The sequence below is a fragment of the Brienomyrus brachyistius genome, chromosome 14, assembly GCF_023856365.1.
Source record: "Brienomyrus brachyistius isolate T26 chromosome 14, BBRACH_0.4, whole genome shotgun sequence".
Lineage (NCBI taxonomy): Eukaryota > Metazoa > Chordata > Actinopteri > Osteoglossiformes > Mormyridae > Brienomyrus > Brienomyrus brachyistius.
Genome location: NC_064546.1, coordinates 20,570,739 through 20,576,738, shown reverse-complemented (window position 1 = coordinate 20,576,738; position 6,000 = coordinate 20,570,739).

The following is a 6,000-nucleotide window of genomic DNA, read 5'->3' as shown; positions in this document are numbered from 1 at the left end:
TGCCTTTTGGACGGAGGAGAATCAGGCATCCTTGATGGGGCACTGGGTTTAATAAAGTGTAGAATGCAAGACAGTTCTGTTCCCCTGACAACCTCGCATGTTTGCACCAAGGTTTTGAACTTAATCGAAACTGTTATCAGAATCTGGTGGAGAGAGACTGGCTGAGGTTTTAAGCAGTTTACGAGGTAAAAAGACAAGGAATGTTCTCGCATTATAAATGGGATGTAGTATGCTCATCCCACTATAAGCTACATCAGTCAATCAAACATTATTGTAAAATGAACAAGCAAGGCTGAAATTAAGGTCATCTCCAACTCGATAAAGTTAAGTTTCAAATACTGATCAGTCAATCAGGCGGAAATGCATGCGATAAGAACCCATGAAAGATGAGGTCTGTGTGTCCATGGAGCAGAAGAGAGGGTTGAGTCATCGGTGTAACAGCGGCCATGAAGAGAGGAAGAAAGGAATGTGAGAGAAAACAGAAGTGGATCTCAGTGGGAACCTTCTACTGTAGGTACGTATCCAAGGTACTCAGGCAAAACCTGCCAGATCACTTGGTAGGACTTGCCTGAGAAAAACATGTTAAAGCAGAACAGAACAGCACCCGTGATATTTAGTCAACAGCTACCACAGGCAAAGGTTAGAAAAGCAAAAGGACGTTGTTCTATCAAAATGAAAATTTCATAAGAGATGACTATTTCAGTAGCTTTGAGGTGATTGGTGTACATCCTACACTTCATTGTGAAAAAAAGGAACATCGATTCATTAAGCACACAATATCTTTGTATTGTAGAGAGAAGGGATGGGAAATAAACACTTTTTTTCAGTTTTAAAATTTGGGATAATCCAGAGTACGCTTCTGAAGGAAGGTGCAACTTTGCTTGCTTGAAAAATATGGGTAAGGATTCAGCAGACGTTGGGGTGCCCAAGACACAAGCCAAAAAGGAAAACTGGTTTAGAAAAGAGGGGAATAGGTTGCAAGTGGGTGATAGAAAAAATAATGCAGGATAAACAGCTTAATGGCGCACAAAGTTATCAGGGAGACGGTAGGTAGTGGCAGAGACACCTGGAAGGTTAAGGATAGTTTCCGTCAGTTTCCATAAGTTATGAGCACTTAAGTACTCAACTAAACAAACTGTTACTATAGCTGTCAATTTAGCCTTTCCCTCAGTACTGAAGATTTTAGTAGTTTAAAGAGAGAACCAGATCTGGACCAGATCTGAAAATGTCCATGTAACAGAATTATTAATGCATTCAATAGAAATCCTTTTAATTAGATTTAATGCTAAACACAAGTAGTTGTAGGTCTGCCCAGCCACAAGAGGGCAACCTCTGAACTTTGACTTTATACCACCATGGACAGGAGGTCACAAGGCCACACCCACTAATTAAGCCACAGAGGGATGCTCCTGGTGTAAAAAGCTGAGGTCAGTAGATCTGCTTCAAGAGTCCTGGTCCCTGCCTTTATAAAAAGACATAAAAAAGAACCAAGATTGTTTTTGATTTTGTGCTTCTTGCCTGTCTTGTCATCATCTGGGCATCTTTGCTTTGCCATATTCCTTCAGTATTTTCCTTTGCATCTCTGCACCCTCTGCCTTTTCAGAGCATTGAATACTCAGCTTTTTGGCCTTCTTTTAATAATCCACTAGGACCTGTCTCTCATTTCTCAACTGGTTTGAGACTCAACCAATAGGGCTGGGGGATTCCTGTAAGTACCAGACGTATTGGGATACATTAGAATTGGCCATGGTAGATGTCAAAATATTATAAAAGTGATTTTGAACAACATGAAAATGAAGACTCATTTCTCCTATAGGACATATTGGACTTACAGGTATTATCTACTGTAATCTTTTAGATCATCTCTAAATATAGCTTATGAGCTGACATAGTCCTGGATGGTGAGGGCTCTTATCACAGAAACATAACTGTTTGCACAACATAAAGCTCAACAGGAAAAAACAGTACTGAGCATGTGAGGAAAACACGAGGTAGAAAGAATAATGGCTGGGTGGTACCAGTATACCTACCATGTATTTCTTTAAGTTACAAAAATGCATGATTCATCACTTCAGAGCATATAAAATAGAAACAGTCTAAGGACAAGTCTGATAAAGTGCTCCCAGTTAGTAAAATAGCACTGAAATCTTAGTTTAGTAGCTAAATGGTCTATAAATCACACTACGACAAAATAATCGACGATAAAAGATGAGGTACTTAGCTAGCTAGTTAACATGGTTCTTTTTTTAGGGTATACTTCGTTAGCTAAACATAAATGCCAGCAGTCGTGTCAAAGTTACCATGTAATCATTTACTAAATTAAAAGAAATGGCTTACCTTCTAGGAAATCCTCAGCACTAAAATATTTTTTCTCGAATCTGTCTCATTTGATATTTCATATAACGAATGAAGCACAGTTCATTTTTGGGATATTGCACATATTTGGCATGACACATTAGTATAGAGGGTAGCACAATTTTGTCAGTGCTTCAGGGTTAGAGGTTTGAACCTTGCTTTCCGTGTGTGGAATTTAGATGTTCGCCTCCTCTTAAGTGGTTTTCCTCCATATGCTTTCTCCTGTGGTTGAAAGACATGCCTTGTGACCTCGCACTGGATAAATTGTTGGAAGACGGCCGTGCGGTTTATAAACATTTTGATGTGAAGTGCACTCAACCTGTTCAGACGTAATCAAGAATTTGCTTTTTTTTCTCCCTACTGGCCAGGTAATTATGCATCTAATCAGACTGTTAATTTGCAGCTTTGCAAGTCAATCATGTTTTATTAATGCAATTTAATTAGTACCTATGGTTGTCGAGTAGATTCTATGTGAAATGCTCATCACTTCTATTGATTTAAATTAATTCTTAATAAATGCATTAATAATATGGACATGCCTCGACTTATAAATGAATCGTGTGCCATTAGGTTCCCTACTGAAATATCTTTTTTTTCCCACAAATGATCTAAACAAAGAAAATTAATTTCCAGGCTGCAGGTTAGAGCAATCCAGGCTGTTGTGAGCGACAGGCTATGCCAGAAATGTGTTTTTGGTCAGATGGCAGACACACCTCACCAGCTGCACTGGGAATCTCTGTTGCTGTTCAGTAATCCCCTGCCTTCCATGACAGACTGCTGTATTTATACTCCATGGTAACCACAAGAAGCAGGCACTTACAGGCCCACACAGACAACTCGCCAAAACAGACCAGTACACCCACACGTGAAGACTGACATTTGACATGCACACTAATTTTTAAAAGTTATTCATAGATTCTTTTCTTTTTGGTTTTATGTTTGTCTTTAATTATGGGCTTTATTTTGAGTCAGCAGCATAATAAACTGCATAGATCTGCATTAATTAATGCAATTAATAAAATTAGTCCTGGCATCAAGCAAAAAAAAAAAGGCAGGACTGCATTCTCACACCAGGATAGCTTTAAATTGGGTTTATTGTGACTGCTGCCAAATTTTAAATTTTAGATTTTAGATTCCAGTGCTCAACCAGGGTAAAGACACAAACCAGTTGGACAGTTTTGCATTTTAAACATGTGGTGTTCATACTGCCTGTAGTTGGCTTTTAAACCTCAACTTTAAAAGCAATACCTTGGCAGAATCAAACGTTACCACTTTCTTTGATGTCTGCCACTGAAAACAAGCCTAATAGCACATAATTTGTCTAATTTCTGATGCTGATATTTTGCATCAGGCACATTTCCAGGCTAAATGTAATTTTTTTTAAATATAGTGGAAATTTTCCTTTTATAGTCATTATCTCCTGTTTTTGTCACAGAAGACTAAACCCAAAAGGTTTATTACCAGGAATAGTTGGTCAATCAGACCAATATGGTAATAGCTTCTACCATAGGTTTCCACTAGGAATTCACTTGAGAATTTTCATTCACTGTGATGTGGTGTATTGCAGTGCTGTGTTGCACTGTTAGTGCCATATTATGGATTACTACAAAGATGTCTTCTAACAAACAGGCTTATTTATATCCAATCAATCTTGTCATAACAGATCTGACAGCTGTTAACATTTGATAACTGATTTTGAACATTTTCCAACATTTTTTTTAACAAAAACTACATATTTTTTTTTATACATTTTTTTTAATTTAAAAAAATGTATCAAAATAATTTCAAACATTTCAATCTTCAGCTTCCCTATTCACATTTTGATAGAAATAAACTTCAAGTATTAAAGCATAAGCCTTTAGATCAATATGTCTTATGACACTTAGGAAACATATTCAAGTGTCTTCAAATCTGCTATCTACTGCTTTGCCCAAGTACTCAAAATGAAGAGTATTTAATATTCTGTGATAGATTAGCATGTACACCTATGCACTTTTTAATACTAGATACACTGAAATATACACCCATGAGCACAAACATTATGAGCACCCCCCATGTGAAGCATACTGGTTGTCCATCACCCTGTCAGCAGTCCATGGCTCACCATGAGCACCCTACAAGCCTTGCCAGTTTAGAGATGCTCTGACCCAGTCGTCTGGCCATAATGACTTATGGTCACTCAGATCTTTATCCCTGCCCATGTCGAATATGAATCTCAGTTGTGAGCTTGCCGTCTAATACATCCCACACTTTGACATTCACTGTTTTTAAGAGGCAGTCAACATTATTTGCTTCACATGGGGGTCCTCAGAATGTTTTGGTTCATCAGTGAATAACTATTAAGCAAGGCAAATGGACCAAACTCATGTGCAGCTGATAGAGAAAAAATGGATTTTACTTCCCAGTAACATACATTTTTTAAAATAAAAAATGACATCTGGAAAGAGTTAAATTTTGATTTTAGTTTCATATTAACTGGTTGATTGATTTAGTAGACTTCATCTTCACCCTATACTTGCAGGCTCCCTGAGGCCGATTCGTAAAGATAGCATATCGTTTCCTCTTCTGTAAATTGGATTTTTCTTTTGTTTGAAATTTTAAATAATAATAAAATGCCTGCATCAGACATGAACTTCTACTAGTCAAATGACATACCTGTATTGTCACATCCGAGCAAATATGGTGTTATTATTCTATACATATGTGTCAGAAACAGGAAAAGGAATTTCTGAAATTCAAGCACAAAAATATATATATATATATAAGGATAGGCCATTTGGAAGATATTCGCACCTTTAAATCTTTTAAAATGAATTCAAAGGTTTTGTTACAACAATAAATCCAGTGTTGAAGGTAAGTATTACAATAAAACATCTGTTTTATCCCCCGGCAACATTTGTTTTGTTAATGTTTTAGTATAATCTTCCATTATAAGATTAAATAAGAGAACTTGTTCTATATAAACTGCTATAATTTCTTAAATGTTCCTAAGGTTTTTCGTAATTGCAGTGATGCTAATTTATCACACTGCCTAAGACCAGCTAAAGCACTGTGTAGTCCTACTTTTTAAGAAGGTTATTTCAACTGTACATTTTTTTTTGTATTTTCCTTTATTGAAATGTAGGGCACTAGCTGTTTCGCAACAAAGACTCTAACATACGATTCAATAATTCCGTGCACACTCTGCGACATCCGCATGCAGATAATTCAGCAGATAATGTATAATAATTTACAATGGTGTTTCATCTGTTTTCTATCATTACAGCCGGGATGATTATTACATTATGTTGGTATAACATGACCTCCTTTTAAAGAACACATGCTTCTCCGTGTAATAACATTATTTTGCAGGACTGCATAATGGCTTTCAAAATGTGCCATGCATTCTTGCCAAGCTTGTCCACAGATCTGATTTGTATATGGAAAAAAAAACAGTCTCTTTTCTGTCATTTACCATTTCACCAGTATATCTAATTCCTCTCTAAAGTTTCTAGGGGAGAAACGTGTTTACAGATTTTTATTTATTTATGTATTATGACAATTTCTTGATTCCTGGCTCATGAACTAGATGTTTTTTTTTTTTTTTTTTAAATACTGCAGCACAAAAGCTGTTGTAATACAGCTTTAGTGTGACTGTTTGTCAGT